The sequence below is a fragment of the Varroa jacobsoni genome, unplaced genomic scaffold (assembly GCF_002532875.2).
Source record: "Varroa jacobsoni isolate VJ856 unplaced genomic scaffold, vjacob_1.0 scaffold_277, whole genome shotgun sequence".
NCBI lineage: Eukaryota > Metazoa > Arthropoda > Arachnida > Mesostigmata > Varroidae > Varroa > Varroa jacobsoni.
In genome coordinates this window covers 135014-152709 of record NW_019213179.1, presented here as the reverse complement: position 1 = coordinate 152709, position 17696 = coordinate 135014, and the positions used below count along the sequence as shown (strand labels likewise).

At 42.7% G+C, this 17696-nt stretch overlaps 1 protein-coding gene across 7 annotated transcripts in view; it reads left to right on the top strand.

Annotated features, from left to right (window-relative positions):
• Positions 1 to 849: 849 nt before the first annotated feature.
• The window catches only part of LOC111258940 (uncharacterized), a 140768-nt gene continuing 123921 nt past the window's right edge, over positions 850 to 17696 (top strand). For 6 of the 7 annotated variants that reach the window (XR_015310378.1, XR_015310376.1, XR_002679302.1 and 3 more), the window contains exon 1: positions 11145 to 11292. The gene's annotated coding sequence lies outside the window, so the exon portion shown is untranslated. Of the gene's footprint in view, positions 4837 to 11144; positions 11293 to 17696 lie in introns of those variants that run through there. The other variant, XM_086967657.1, reaches the window with a different exon arrangement.

The window sequence follows — 17696 nt, the reverse complement described above, 5'->3', positions numbered from 1 at the left end:
CTCTATCTCCCCTCTCCCTTTCCCTCTACCTCCCCCTCTCTCCTCTCTCTCTCCCTCTCTCTCCCTCTCTCTCCCCCTCTCCCCCCCTCTCTCTCTCTCGCTGTGTATGCGTCTTTGACTTTCTCATTTCTCGTCGTTTTGGCCACAGCTTCAACCAGCGTAGACCATCGCTAGCGCACATCAACCGTTAGACCAGAACTTTACCGGTGACGATGTCCTCTGGCTCATTTCAGTTTGGTGTCGACTGTTCAACAGGTCGTTCAACAGTTCCTTACCAGAATGAACGGCCCACATTCAGCTGCTATAGAGACAATAGGCTTTAGTACCTAGAAATCAAGGAACGATTGAATATGCTGGACATGTACCTAGACATAAGGGAACGACACATAGGACGGCGGCAATGAGTACCAATTGAGATTAGTCTGGACAGCTGATAGAAAGCAGCACCCGTATGATCTTATCCGCGTAATGTGCATGGCACCAAACTATACGTAAAGATTTGCCTACCATATGTAGGACACGACCACGACGATACAAATCAGTAGCTTAGAACTGTCGACGCATAGAACCAAATAGACAACCTTTTTGACCGTGATCGCTGTTAAGGTTAGCATTTCGCGAGCTGAGTCGGAGTGTGCACCATAGCTAATTATTGACCGATACTGTGAAGACGACAATGGTACTAATGTGCGATCACGCACTTGATTGTGTTTCACCGCTGTCGAGACCGTGCTGGTTAGCGGCTTTAAATATCTCTCTGGTTGTGCACTGTTCTTACGCCTTTAGTCAGCCGGCTTCAGAATGGGTTTCCGTTTATTGGGGTAAAAAGAGGGAAACGAAAAGGAACACAGAGGAGTGGAATGGTGAATAAGATTATCCCTTTTTCTCAATCAGTTTGTCGTCTCAGACTAGCGGCCCAAACTCAATCAGTGTCTAGTAGTCCTAATAAGGCTATATATAAGATCGAAAACAAGAGCGTTCGCCTGTGCCAAAAACGACCTGGTCGGTCTCACGCCATTCTGATTGTAGGCCAAGCAAGCACTGACGATGTGACAACTGTTGCAGGCTGCGAGTAGTAGTAGACACACTTGTAGAGATGGGTTAGTACTCGTCTGCAACATGTGCCACGGTTCGTTATGCTGCTGCTGCTGTTGCCAGCGCCAAATGTAACAACAGCGACGACAACGGCGACAGCAGCGACGCGAGCTTCGACATGCTTCCAACTGCTAGACCATTTTTTCCTTGGTGCATATATTATGTATGTGTTTATAGGGATGTTGGAAATGTGTCTACGTACTTAATATAAAGGCCGAGACGGGCCTTTAGAAGTAACCCGATGGCCAGCAGAAATAGCAGTTCAACTCAAACACGCCTCAATGACTCGTCCGTGTTTGTGTTCAGCTGTTCTGTCACAGTGTTCTACTGCTGCTTCGAGGATTGAAAGGGCAGTTGAAAGGTAGATCGATAGGTGGCCTGCCGTGCGCCTGAGTGCAATGTGTCATAACACAGAGAGCAGCAAGAGTATGCGCGGCGGCGGAAGCCGAACAACTATTGTATAATGCATAAGCAATAAAATGCTGAACGGCCTAGGGATCGTCAAATGATCAAAGCAATAGCTGCTGCCTTCGCAGTCGGTGCGGCTGTTGATATATGGGCGCGCATTGAAACTAACGAACGGACATACAAACAGATGTGCAATAAAGAAGAGACATAAACGGTAACACATATCGCAGAAAAGAAAATCGTCTCCCACCGACTTATCGAGCAGCTTCTATAAGGTGGCAGTGTGTGAGAGGTGTCCGATCGGGCACTGTGAGCCTGAGTTTGGCCATATATTTCGCACTTTGCGTCTATGGTCGTGTGTGTGCGCGAGCGTGTTTGCCAACAGCAAAGGAACGTAATGGCCTTTATGTGCTGCTACCGCGAGACCTTAACGGCAAAACGATAGTTATGACGAATATTGGACATGGTGAAAGCTGTCCAGGCATAAAACCAACGGTGGCTACTGCTGTCCTGTTAAACGCTCGCTAGCTGCCACTGTGACGTCGACTTCTAATGAAGGCTCACTGAATTTGGCTTCATCTTCAACTGACGAAATCCTACCCAACGGCGAATCAATACAGCAAGTACTACTACTGTGGCAGCGGCGTCATGCAGTGACCGTGGATACCTGCCACATACCTAACAGTCCTCCGCTGCCCCTATTGTGCTGGTGGAAAGGAACGAGGGCCGTAAAGTACGACACTCATTTCACGCACCCATCGGCTATATTAGTTGAGCGACGCAAACTCTGTCACACTGCATTAGCTGCGTCGGTAAATGCATTCTTTTTCGCGAAGCGGTAGATGGCAGGTTCGTGTATCTGTAAGACACCGGCAAACAGTAGCAGATAGAGAAGGAACGAAAATGAAATAGAAAGTCATTAATGGATAGTTTCTCTTGTGCTTCTTAGTCGTCGTCGTCGTTCTACTTCCCGTTCATTGTCAACCCCCCATTTAATAGCTCAAGGAAACATCGTTATTAAAGGCAACGTATAAGCGAACAATGAAATCTGAAATAACTTCGAGAACAATCCTGCGTCGTAGACTTGGCGGCAAAGCGAAAAGAAAATCACCACTGTGAAACTATTGTGGTACATTGATACCGTCCTTTCTCAACAGGGTTAAGCATATCGTCGACCGAAGGACAGATAAGCATATATATATAAGGTTGAACATAGCGATTGAATAGGATTGTTCCAAGTGTTCAATACACTGATATTCGGGTCACATAACAGATCGAAGGCTAGCGTCTAAGCAAAAACGTAAACATTAGAAGGTGATGACGACTGCTGATCTTCTTTTCTTTTCCTATTAAAAGATCCTTGGCACTTGAGGCGTTAGTTAGTTATACATCCGATGGGACGAGGTTGCTAAGAACACGTGTGTAGCACGAACAAAGATCGTCACACATGTTTTTCCACAAACTGCTGACTAGATATACTTTTGAGAGGGGGTATTTTAATGTCTGTTGGAATCCAATAATCAATTACTCATTTACGACTAGGTCAAAAAGGTATCAAGGATTTGGCTTTGCTTTAACTGAACATGCCTCGATCGCCTAAATCCCAGAGTTCTCTTTTGAAGAACCTCAGCTGGATTTTGCGTATGCGCACCTCCGCCTTCTCCACTCATTGGAACAGTTTTCGAACCCAAACTACAGATCTTCGGAAGTTAAGATAATCAAGTTTCTTTGCAAAAAGTTGGTGGAAATTATGAAGTGTAGTCCGGTGCATTATCGTGATAAATATCACAAGTTATTCTTGCAAGGTTTAGGCGGATCTCAACAGACAGGATTTTTCAAGCTCCATAGAACTTCTTGATAATAGTACTTAATGATAGTGAACTATTCAGCCTGAATTTATGGTGCACAACTCTCAATAATTGAAAAATCAGCGAAAAGAAGCTCGGCTTTAGACCCTGGCCTCATAACCTCCTTCAGCCACGAGTCAGTTGAGACTCTACGTATATACGTTAATAAAACGTGATTCGTAATAAATATTTTTCTTGCGATAGATCCTGCCCAATGATATCAGCGCGTTCAAACTGGAACGGGGCAAAAATTATCTAAAGACGTATTCCAACTCGAGTTACTGTCCAGTTCTCAAGAAATGTATTATCTCTCATGTATGATTTTTAAAAAGCCTATAACTTTTAAGAAAAACTTTTATAATGACTGCTGTGTAATATTCTTTTGAAGGAAGTCATGTGGAACTTGTGAGTTGCACAGTCGAACTTTCTCTGCGTATAGCTCAGTACGTTAATTTCATACCCACGGTATTAGAATTGTTGCAGGAACGAAGCTACTAATTTGATAAATAACTTGCTAGACGACGTATGGATCTTGTTTTTATATACTTAATAAACGATGAAATTAATTGAACTTTTATTAACAATCAGTGTACATTCAATATGAACTTTATCATCGCGCTGTTGACAGCAAATATATATATATATATATATATATATATATATATATATGAACGCTTATGCATGTATATATTCCGACGATGCTATTAAGAAGATATTTGTTTTTTTAAATAAATTGTGTAATCGTGCCATCTATGGCTAGCAATGGTGGAATTCAATACCAGCTGGAATCTATACGATAGCCTCTTTATATCACATCAACGTTCCACTGTGGACTGTGTTCATCGGGACACATTTTTTGCTGGGTAACAGTAAGCAATTTTGAATCACTTTTTGAGTGCTCAGTGATGCCCTACACTTGTTCTGTACTAGCATGCATAGAGGGCATCGTGGAAGCTTAAACGACGTGCTCGTTTTGGGCACCAAGGGTGTAGATACAGATGTGCTTTCCCGGTGTTCAAATCTCGCCAGCTCTCCTCGCAGTGCTGCTAGGTGTTTGTATGTACATGATATTCACGTCACGAACTCGAGTCGTTGCATTTCTCGAGATCACCAAGCTAACGCTTCTGGGTTACTGTAGACAATTTGACTTTCATCGGGAGATAAGGAACCACATTGATGAAGTAACGCAAATAGGTATAGTGAAATATAGAACTGCGCAAGAGAACTCTGGGCCGTCGGCGACACGGCCCGCAGAAATAGTGCCTGCGCCTCAAAGGATTTGCCCACATACGTGGGCGGTTCAGCCTGCCTATTCAGCATTGGCTTCTTCTGATAGTGGTTCGCATTTGCAGCAATAACTAAAAAGCACTAGCGGAGTAAACGCCAGGAAGAAATCCGCCAGAAAAGCCGATTAGGAAAAGGGACGTGGAATGCATTGTGAAGCGAGTACAAGCTCATTTCGCTTAGGACAAATGCTCACTACATGGTAAGCTATCTCTTGGTGGTCCACAGTATCAATTCGGCCGCTTAAAAGGTAGGTAACGGAGATTAGATCGTGATAAGCTCGAAACCCTTGCTGTTAATAATTGCTTATGAAATTAAGTTACATAACAATATGCTAGCATGTAGTAAAGACAATTTCTTTGATGCGTTTCCCATATGAGCCACTTATCTACATCATCACGGTTAACGTCGTTGCTAAACTATACCCGACGCTATATATAAGTATATATTGTTGTGCTAGCTCAAGTCGAACATGTATCGATCGAACTGACGTATAGAGCGCTCTGTTCGTTCATACTCAGTCAAGGCTAATATTTTACAGTATCATTGACAGAAAATCTGAGCTCAGATATTCCTCAATAACCCCACGTTGCTTGCAGGTATACTGCTTCAGGGAGATCAAACGGTTGCATCTATGTATATTCTAAACTTAACTATAAAAGTAACATTTCAAATCCACGACCGCCATGTTGGTTTTCTCCCCTATGTTTGCCTTCAGAGACACCCTTACTCAAACATAAAACTTATATGGATCATTATTAAGGACGATGGGTGGATTTACGAGTCAATACAACGACCAAAGTCAGTTAGCATGTTGATGCTTCTGGATAGCGTCGAATTATCGCATAGAATTGTTTGGTTAAAGCATTTTACAATGTATTAAATCAAATAATTAGCCAATGACCACGAGTATAATAACAACAATAATAAGATCATTATTATTTTTATAAAGATATAATTTCAAAGTTAAAGGTTTTTAATTATATTCACGTGGCAGAAGATACGCCGGAAGTGGGCCCGGAGGACGGCGTACTTGAGCACTGGGCCAATTTAGCAATATCATGATATATTGAGCTTCACACGGGGTGAACATCAGTGATGAATTTGACATAAGTAAATTTTGCTTATTTGTAATTTATACGACTTACGCTCGAATACAATCAATTCAAATTATTTTTAAAGAATACATCCTCTTTCATACTGATTTTGTAGGAAACTTGTGAGAACTTGTGTTTTACTAAATGACTATTCATTATTCGTTGATGTCTTTTATCCTTGAAACTGTTGCTACTCGATTAGGGATCAATTTTTGAAACTGGTCTCGGCGAAACATCACCAAAGCGATGGACTTTCAGGACAGGTAATACCTTATGCAATAGCATTTTATTGCGCATAAACGGACCATGTTGTTCCTTTAGGTCATCTGTTTTCTTTGCGGAAAAGAGGAAATCCACTGACCTTTCGAATATTACTCTATTGATCTAGCCATAAACAGTAATCACGTTAGTTATCATTATAGTGTCATTTTGAATATTTTGCCATATTTGAAAAAGTGGCTCATTGAATGACTGTTAAAAGTCTCGACTTTTTAGAAATCCTTCCGCCCGTAGAAGAGCAATGAAAATGCAAATCGCAGAAAGATGCACGGTAAGAGATTGGTCGATACCTATTAGCTTTTGCTGGTTGGTGGATTCTAGCTAATGTGGCGTGAACGATTCACTTGTTTTGGGATGCAGGCGAGAATAAAACAGTCGTCTATCCATTTTCTTTGCTGCTCTTCGCAGGCAGGGAAGACAGAGAAGCTAGCTTGAAAGTCCAAAAAGGTACAAGCGGTGACTACCCCGTTCGCTAGAAAATCGGCTATTAGTATCGATTTGGCGCTTTAGAGGATCTGCCTGTGACGACCATCCTTGTATACAAAACCTGTGTGCTAGAAAAAACACTTGGGACAATTTGGTTAAAGGTCGAAATCTGGACTAGGAAATCAATTTAGAATGTATGAAAGCTTCCGTTCGAAAGGACCTAAGCGCGCTAAGGCTAAAGCGTAAAAAATCGATTTTTTAATGCAAAAAAAAAACAAGCCAGCTGGTCTTCTTTATGCCAGTACTACTACACTAGTGGACGTAAATTGAATTTGTAAGCTTAGCTTGGCCGATCTCGCCTTTTAAGACTCTGCGATAGTAAGATGCATTGAAGTTAGTCTAGCTCCTTTGCACTCAAAACCCTAATCTTGGCTAGGTTTGCGCTTTTTTTCTAGCTGATTTTTGGAGAGAGAAATATACCTATTCATATATATATATATATATATATATATATATATATATATTTGTGAAAGACTCTTCTATTAGGTAGCCTAAATGGGCTTACCATACTTCTTTAAGAGAAAATGTCAGTTGGATATACCTATGTTGTTGGTTCACACAGCCTCACGAGGTAAAGCTATATGGGCCAGGAATAAAGCCAGAAATGGGACCACCAATGGGTTTGTGCGGAGAAGTCAGTGATTTAACAAAGTTAGGGGAAAAACGGCTTTTTCCTAGGAAGAAAATCATTTTTAGACATTTAGTAGCAAGTTGAGCAGGTAAAAAAATTTAGCCTTTGAATCGGACGGAACTGTGGTAAAAAAAGGAGCTAACTGTTTTTTATCGTTCACAGAAAGCGACATAATAATTAGCTATTCCCTATTGTGCTACTTTTCGAAATTTGCACAAGGACAAAAATGCAGTAACATGAGTTGCACTCAATTTCTTGGAAAGTTTGACAGTATCTAAACTTAAAACCAACATTTTCTTACTAGAAGAAACAATGTTGTGGTCCATGTGAGTCCTGTCCGCCATGATTCCTGTCTGATCAGTTTTTATAGCTTTCAAACATTACCAGCGAAGCTGAGCCGTTCGATTATAAATTATATGCTTTGTATTATTATTATTCACTTATAACGTAACGTTAGGGTAGAGCTGTTGCTAGGAAGAAACTCACTAGAATTAATTCAAAATTCCCTCCTCTTGAAAAGAAAGATTTTGTTGTTCGAGCCGCACCCTCTTCTTGGAATTGATGCCTTTACTTCTTAAGTGTTCATTTGGCCCACTTTCACATACTTCTACATGCGATAATTCAACGAGGTATTACATATACAGTGAGTGGGAAAATTCTAGGAAATCATAGTCACTCTACGTTCTAACGCTGAAATAGTTACTTACTGTTTCTTAATGTAAAGATATTGTTTTGTTAATTACACTTTACGCTGGCCGGGTGACGGGCGCTTCCAAGCGTCACTGGTTTATTTGGACGACACTTAATTGTGATGATTATTATTACCCTATTACTATCTGTTCAGTTTATGGTTGCTTCTTCAGCGGCCTTTGGAAGCGGCTGTGACGTTTTTTGTATCCTATTTGGTCATACACACATACGAAATCAATGTCCGGAAATGAACGTCTCTCGTTGGATGATGATCTTTCACGAGACACGATTCCATTAGATATTGATTTTTAGTACTCCCCAATTCGAGGAATGATTGGACACCGTTAGATGCATTACATTTAAAGAGTAACGGCCAAGACCTTATTTAATGCGACGATCGGTATTTGTTAAATGAGAAGTACTATTCATCGATTGGGAGAGTCGTCGTACAATATTTTCGAAGAGGAATAACGGCTGAACTTACAGGAACTGAACAGTACAAAAAACAACGGATATCTTCATGTTGAATACGTACTACGGTATATCTCGGACAGCGTTTTCACGTGACACCCACGTATACGCGACTCCACACGGTCCGGATGGAGCACGCTGTGCCTATCCAGTGGTGAAGTCTGAAAAGTGTCGAGCCTTTCTAGCTTCGACGTCTGCGTCAACCACTAACTACAGTAGAGTCATATCGATTAACGATGTGTACTTATGTTAGTATGTTTTGGTTATTGAAAAGGACTCCGAGGAGTAACTTAGTTTGCTGTTATTTCACTGATTCAAATAGTCAGATGCACCGATTCATGATAGTCAAATGCACCGATTGAATTTAGTATATATTTACGTAATTTTCGACACAAAAGACTTTTCAATTTTTTTCACGCGTTACTGTAACAACTTGTTGGATGCACACGGTTGTAAGTTTGCTTCGAAGTTAAAAGTTACATCACAGTGAAAAAAAATACCTCAACTTGTTCCAAAAAGCCACCTTTGTGCTTCAACATCGTCATCGTTAAGCTAGCGCCTTTCAACTCGAGCAACTGCTGGGAGAGTTCATTGATCCTAAAATCTTGGCCTTTCGCCTGTAATTGAGTAGTGTGCATATGCGGTGCTGTAATGCTTATGTTGGCAACTGATAAAAATCTGTACATTGACGCTCCTACTGAGGCCTCTTTGTCGCTTAGTCACTGACGTGTGAATGCGATACTGTAAAGTTAATCTTCATTTTTGCCTGTTTAGGCCAAGCGAGCGAACAACGCATCTACCACTGTCCTCTCGTATTTGTTCGTTCATATACTCGTGCTTCCACCAACCGAAATCGCTTTCTTTAAATGGCAGCGACCCCTCTCCAAGTTGGCGTTCGAGGCTAGCTGTTACACAGATCTTGGCGCTCTGTTTTCCTCCAGTAGCCTGACAACCGTAGCATCCACTTCCGCGACATATTTCCGATCGTTTGCCAAATTTCGTCTTTCTCATGTTTCTATAATGTCCTTTTTCCTCGTCGTTCTTTTTTGTCTCTTATTCTATCCGTTGACATTTCGTAGTACCGCTACGACACACGGCCACATCTTGGCTGACGGTCGCATTTCGCTATAAGACAAGCCGATAAACCGATATCAGCTTAGAGAACATCCCTTCGCCCTTCTCTCGTACGCTTCTGCCAGGCTTTAACCGCACCGGTGAGCAACAGCAGTAGATGCGATGTTTCTCATAAAGCGACCAGTGACGATTTCTTCTTTCGCCGTATTCCTGCCAGTAGCTAGCAGGCAAACCAGTAGCAAACAACAAAGGTAACAAACTGCGGACAAACCGAGTACCGGACAGGTCCCACTTTCCGTGTTCCTTGCACCCTTCCTCTACGAACACGACGGCGGTCGCGGCAGCTGTAACAGCGTCGCCGACGGCGGCAGTAGCTAGTATCTGCTATCCATAGAAATTACCATAGAAAGAAAGCAGGAAGTTTTTTCGTCGATTGGGCGCTTCCGTCATACTGTCACTGATTCGTTCACTAATGTTATTCCCCCCCGCGCCCCTCCCCCCTCCCCTCCCCTCCCCGGTGACAACCACTGTCGTTCATTACTGCCGCTAACATACCAAACTCATGTTTTGTACTGACGCGCTCAGACACGAATTCATGCGCACGCCACGCGGCTAGCTAAAGAAAAATGCGAGTGGTCATAGCCTCATTTTAGCCGCCCCATGATTCACACTGGCGCTGATGGTGGTAGCGATCGTGTCGGAAACACATAGACAGTATTCGCAGTGGTAGCAGTAGGACTGAAATGTCCAGGCATTGTCGTTCGTTCAGTTAAGCTAGCCAGCGGTCCGCTACCACAATCCTTTGACTAAGTGTTGTTTACGCTATGGTTAAGCTTAGACGACAGCGACTGCAGGAAACAAAACGTAGATCTAGGCTAAATCGCACTAGCGACGTTCAGGGCCCAACGCCCGCGACAGTCAACTGGTCCACCGATTCGGCAGTTGGCAGCGGCGTCGCCAAATTGCTCGAGCTTCTACTGCCCCTTTCGGGAAATACGAAGAGCAGCGGCCGACGATAACATGAACGCCAATGACGCACGTTTCACGTGCTCTGAGATACGTTCCTTCTCTTCGACTCTGTATGTTTTGTCATGACAACCGCCGCTGCTTTGCTCAGAATAGCAGCAGTGGCAGCTGTAGCTTTACCACAGTAGATATTCCGTTTCAGATATGATCACGCGATCTGGCTGCGCATGACACTGTGGTCTATTAGCCGGAGGGAGAAAGGACATGGTGCGGCGCGCGTCATGTAACGGTCGGTAATACTAGTCAGTATTGGTCGGTATACATGGATAGACAGGTTGGTTTGGTAGCAGGCACCCAGAACCTACCTAGTCATCTGCCTATTTCAGTTCTTCTAACGAAGCGCATAAGAGAGAGAGAGAGAGAGAAAAGACGAACTAATGATGCACAAAACACCACCGATGCTAGTGTTGCCCGTAGTACTGCTGCTGTGTAGAAAAGAAATCACTAGGAAAGCATTAGCAGCATATGGAAAGATGTCAAAACATTAGACAAGCAAGTAACGTGGACAGCCGCGCTAAATGGCAGTTATGACCTGGTCATGAAACGCCTATCCTTTCCGTCTAAGGAATAACGAAGCAAACCTGCCTTTAGGCAAGTGCATAGTCTTATGCACGTAGACTATTCGTGTGTTTTCGACGAACACTGCCTGCACGCAGGCGCACATTTGGGAAACACTGTTGAAATCTTACAATTCTAATGGGCGTATTTGGACGGGTGGTATCCAAAACGACCAATCAAGTCAGCAGCAACGGAGAACGTCCTATGCATGCGTACGATGGAACGTTATAAGCGACATTTGAGCATGAAAATCGTGCAGGCGACTGTTTGTGACCTTTTACGTCCATTTGGCCTCAGGCTTCTAGCAGAGAGCTTATGCAAGCTTTAGGACACAGCTGCACAATATGTAAATAGCTTGACATAACCATATTTTAGATAGTAACAATAATGATATAACTTCTTGTTTTTATTCCCCTGTCATATGTGTATGTAGGTAGTAAGTAGACAGTCTAGATACGATAAACTCTTACTTCATCAAACCTCAGTATAATTTAAAGTCGTATAGAGGATAGCATGCAGATTGATTATGAAAAATCGTATGATTTAAATTCTTGTTTATAAATTTTATTTACAGTTTATAGAACTATAAAAACATCTATGTAGACCAAAGCGCCAATCTTGAGCAGGCAAAAATTGTCACAGCTACAATACGTACTTCTGAATTATGATTATTCACGCGTTTATTTTCAAGATCTGAGCAAAATTATGAACCGTACAAAATAGCACACGCTGCGAACAGGATACCTTCGACTTTGAAAACTGATCAAAGACCAATTACGTAACAAAAACGTGTGCTCCGACTTTTCGCCTTTGATTCAACGTAGTGTTATAACCTAGGTTTCAGTGGTCTGGCTTAATGCTGACTTTTCCGAGACCGAAGTCAGCGCGCCAGGACACAACACAACATATTACACCTAAGTTTTTTTTTGCTGTGAACGGCAGCCAGATTTTAATAAGCAGGGAAACCTCTTTTCACGTAGCCTCAGATCAGGGATTCACACTGAATATTCGTATTAATCCAAGATTGTATTTATCATCGACGCCCTAATAATTTTATCTGTTGACCCCCCTATGCAGAAGACGTTCTTCATATGCGCGTCTAGCTGCTCGTGCTCAACTTGACGGCGGCCTTTAACGTTTACTAATTGTCCTAAGCATCAAAGAGCGACGGATAGGAGCGTAATATATCCTTGTGCTAATATATAATTTAAGCGGTTTTTCTACTACACCCGTTCATAATAATTATGTACAGGGAATAATGTCGCCAGTTCACTATATCGGCTCAAATATTGCCCCTGTATGTTGCCCTTGGTTATGAAACATTGACATGGCTATCGATAAGTACAGAATTGCAAACAGATTCGGAAAAATATGCCGAATGTTTGCGTTCGGGAATTGGTTTCCTACTAGCGCATCAATTACGTTTTACGCGACTCAACATCTAGACACGAATACCAAAATTGGTGCAGGTACCATTTGTTGAACCCCCAATTGTGAAGGCTTTCTGCTTTGTTAAAAAATACGATTTTTGTTGATCGCAACATGAGAAATGGCTATTCTAGAAATCGCAGGTTCGCAGCCTCTCAACAAAGTAACAGCCGCAATTCTATTGGCTTTATCTAGTTTCTGACCTATCGTTTTCAGAAAGTGATTGGACGAAATAAGTAGCAGCCAAAAATGTTTCCTTATTGATATGTCATTCCCTTCAGATTTGCAAGCTTTATAAGGATAGCGACACACTTTGAAAAGCTGTCCCTCGTTCCAGTCACAATCCTTGAGCTGAGGACATTGGTATTGATCGTCCGACTAAAATTATCGCTAATCGTTCGGCCAGACTGGAGTGATATCAGATATTCTTCTGGCGCTCTGTGTCAGGAACCTTCGGCCATTTCTCGCTTTTATCTTGTCGCTTTTTCATACTTCGTCGGTGAGCCTTTGTCTACTAATTTTACGGCATGATGCCCAGTGAATAATTGTAGCAGTCTGGCAGCAGCTCCTCTACATGCTCTGTTCGTAGACGTCCGACAAGCGCTCCTGTTCAGTACTTGGGCCTTTCTGATTTTTCCCTTGCGGTCAACCAATCTTTCCTCAGTTTCTCCAGGTGATTCTATTAAATTGGCCACTGTCGGTTAGATGATTAGACTCAGGTATAAATAACTGTGACGGGGAGCCACAGCAGCACTTAATAACAGGCGATTTAGTAGTAGGTGAGATAGAGGAGTGTGACCATGGTAGTTTTTCCGGAGAAGAAGAGGGCCTTCATAGGCGGCCGCAGTGGCAGTGGCAGTGGCAGCATCAAGAACAACTAAGACTGCCTCTGATGATAGGCCCTGTGCGCTCCAATAGCGGTTAGCGTGACAAGCCGTGTTAAGCACACTCACGCTTGCAGAATGGCCGGAGGAAAGAACTACTGCGAAGCATGTTGACGGCCTTAAGCAACACAACGTCCTACATGCTGCCCATTAATTATCACGTATCACAGACAACGTCACGTATAGAAAACGGCTTAACTATAATTTCGTTTTATGATTGGAAAAATAGAACCAATGATGGTGTGGCGAGCAGATGCTCGTAGATTATATATAAAAAATGAGGGGCGAAAGGTCTCATACATTCGAAGAGAAGAAAAGTAATGATTTTCTTGATGGTTCGCACCAACAAGTCTGTTTTAGATGACAGGCAAGAAGAAAGGACATGTCGTGTGGCAAAGGGTTAGCGTTTAAAACGTAAAAATCACCATCTGTGTGACGCGTGTATGATATGATACAAACGTAAAGGACCGACACCGTTTCATCAAAGTCAGTTTCGCTAAGCCATAAATTTGGTCGCACCACTTAAATAAAAAGCTCTATTTCTGATTAAAAAAAAACACTAGATTCGCTCCTAAACGCGTGTCTTAGATTTGCCTTCTTTCGTCGTGAATGCGTTTAATTACATTTTATGAACGAAATGCCGCCCTGTCACAACGGAAGCCCGGTAGTTTATCAACAATAAGAACAGCTAACAACAACAACTAATAGAAGAAGAGAAATTATAATAGTATATTATTAATTGGATATTTCAAAAGTGCCCCTCTAAATTTGTAGTTCGATGTACAGGTCCCCAATTCAACCGTTGTCCTTCACCTCTTCTCTAATACATGCGTACAGCTCATCAAATCGTTCCTATAAGTCGTACGTATTTCGACCTAGCACGGTTGCTGTGCACGAGCTAAGTATCATAAAATAATTTTTATTTAAACACGACTGCGCTCCAGATAGTTCTGTTGCATTGGCGGTTAGGACTTTTCATTATACGCATTTTTCGTTATCCGCAGGACCCTGTTCTGTCGAAGCAGAATTTCGAACAGTGTATCCCTGTATAAATAACCTTAAAACTGGGATTAGGGGAGCGCGGTGGCTGAATTTCAATCAATTCATTGAAATTGTTTTCCTCTGCCTGCTTCAAATAGGCAATATGGGCACAGGGCTGTTACACAATCGATGCAGACATACGCGCAGGGAAAAGTATGCCAAAAGGAACGAGTCAATACTAATATCTAGCAGATTCCATTTGTGGGCTGACGGTGTTACAAACAGACCCAGAGTACATCTTTGTCGTACATCTGAACATGCGCGATACACATATTCAATTAGCATAGTAAAGCGATCCGTGGATATCTGGTTGAGGAGGCTCGTCTAATGGTATTAATAGCGAAACTAGAAATATTAAGCTGGCTGGTTGGAAAAGAAAGGCCGTAAAACAGTATCCGTACTGCTACTATTACTTGTAATTGCGGAGAACTAGCGCAATTGAACTCGATCTACCAACATCGTCAGCTCGATATAGACGCGCCTTTCACGGCAAGGCACGTAAGCAGGCTGTGAACTTATCAATAGAAAGGATAATTGTGCGTTTGGCTGGAATATAATTATATGAACCCTTACAAGAGGTGCTTTTCTGTGGTTGTTTTACTGGCGTAAAATGCAAAGCATATAGTTGATCTTTGGTACTTTTTGGCGCAAATCCTATTACTATTTTTGCGGTTCAATGCTTTATATAGTGCAAAATCAGATAGGCAGGTACGTTTAAAGTGTTCAAGGCTGTTCTATGCGTGCGGCGGCATCCCGTGCATAGCTTACTGCGCGGTGAAGACGTTTCCGGCCCAGGATAGCTAAAAGATACATCTAAACTAATTAATTAACTAAACAATTAAAATTAGTTTAGAGTTTTAGTCTGAAAAGCGATACTTTTGTTGTTTACAAAGAAGCACAAGGTAGCATAAAATGTAGAAATATTGAGTGTGAGAACGGACACTTCAGAGTGGGTAGATGAATTTGGTCTTTTTCCATTACAAAACCCTGACCCAACCTGTTCCGTATCGAACGGCCAATTGCGGTACGTTGTATACAGATTTGCTGCAAAGCACCTTCAGAGCCCATATAAGAGATTGCTGTTAGCGTCACATTTAAAGGCTTGCCAAAGGTTCACGGCACTGGGTCTTTGAACGCAACTCTAAAATCCCGAGAAAACGAAACCGAATCTCAAGAGTGACGTGTCCGCTATTGAGTGCCGTTCTGACTCATAACATAATAAATGCTTTATAAGATAAAGCAGCAACATAATAAGAGGCACATTCATGGCTCAGGTTTTATCTATTGTAAAGAATGCTAATGTTTTCTCCGAAAGTGACATTCTTCATTCTACGTCACGTCCATAACACAACTCCGAACCGTTCGAATTTACTTTCAGCATGGGCACCGCTCCAACAACACCAAAATTCAGTCCTAGATAACAGATTAATACGGGTTTCATTGAGTCCAAACTATAGTCCTGCTATAGGTGCTGCTTCTGCTTACGACGCTTACAAACGCCAGTTAGAAGGGCAGCGTAACTAGCACAAGACATTATGAATGTTGTTACAGTCTGCTAGCGTACTCAACCCTCATGACACCAATAATGCATCCAGAGTGTCCGGCGGTTCAGGAGGCGCGAGTAACTGGCTGTCAGACAGAATGGGCAGTCGCATCTCAAAGGAACGCAAAAAGAAGGTTGGGTGCTTTAAGAGGGGAGAAATAATCAAGAGAGTCAAGCCTCTCGCGACAGAACCGAACGGTGGAGAGCACACTGGTGGATGCGATAGAATAACACTAAGGGGGCGGCAGTAAGAGCAGGAGAACTGTCCCATTTGCCGCCTCAGCGCGTTCGAGGAAGTATCGGCAACCGAAGCAGCGCCCACCAAACGAAGGATATCGCGGTGCACTCGTGCGGCCGAAAACTCAGCGGGTGACGAAGACCCGAAGGACAATGACTCTGGCCAGGAACGGCTGCGATAAAGAAGTGTACTAGCGACGGTGGCAGCAGCAGCGTCTGCATCAGCTACAGAAAATGGAAAACAAGCAGCTAGGAGCATTCGAAAGTGGGGAGTCACAAAAGGCGGCAGGAAGACCAGTTCGAGAGGTAGTCGGCTGAGGGGTAGGGGCTGTTCGAGCATATGAAGCAGCATGGTTCACTGTTTAAGAGAGAGAAGGAAAGCCAACTCGAGCAGAACCGAGAGACTCGGTGTTTAGGTAGACGGCTTGGAGGCAGCAGCGGTGGAAGAAGCGGTATCCAAGACACCGCGAGGACACCGGAAAAGTATTCACTCTTGAGAAACTACATGGCTGGCTGATGGGTGTTTAATTCAGGTTGGACCGAAAAAGAATTGCGTATAGTTACGCCACTGGCTGCGTAGGCCCTCATTGTCTGTCATTCTTGCCGTCGCTTTCCGCCAGCTCGAAACTAGCGTTCCACGTGCTCATAGACTAGCTCACGATGACTACGTAGATTAGAGCTGCGCACGAATGAGGACCAACAGACATAGAGGTCGGAAGGAGCAGAAGAAACTGTTTCGGCATACGTAATATCGCTAGTGAACCGCAAACCCTTACTAACTACTCCGAACGCGTCAACAGGGGCAGTAACGGGCGGCCGCGGACGGCAAGGACAACCGTTTTCCGCTTTTATATAATTGAATGCCAAGGCCGTCGCTAGTCCATCGTAGACGGATTATGCTATTCCACATAACGACCAACTTTTCCACCTGAACAAGTTAAAAGGTTCACTGAACGGCCGAAACAGCTGTGCCTGAATTGGTGAGGCCACTATGCATAGTTTCATTCGGCTGATGATTGACTTAAAACTCATGCAAAAGTGTGCATGTGTGACTTAGCAATGTTGTAGCAATATGATGAAACGAATTAAATCAGCGGCCTGACACAGCGCGGGTATACATGCCTAAATATTAGTATATTTTGTATCAGGTCCAATAACAGAAGTATCCTTGAAAATATAAAAGCTATCGATTTTGTGTTGAGAAATATGGCAGATAATAGTTAGTGTTACGGGTAACACAAGACGTCCATAGAAAATTAAACAGAGTATTCTTTTATCGGTGCGTACAGAGCGATTTTGAACGATTGTTACGTAAAAGCAACCCAAATGTTGGGGCTACTAAGTGACATAGTAAGGATAGTAAAACACTGCAATAATTGGACTACAGGTCCTGTTACTTCGACTAATGGCAATAAGCTTGGAAAGTGCCTAATTTGGTCCTGTTAGTTACTAACTGATGAACAATTCTGTTGTTCAATGTGGCCTGCTTTCTAAATTTGTTATCCTCTGATTAATGCACTGATAATGACGTAGTTTAACGTAGAACGATCGAAAAAGTTACTCAATCCCGAATCGTTCACTCTCTTTTTTCTCTAAGTTGCACAATATATAAGCTAA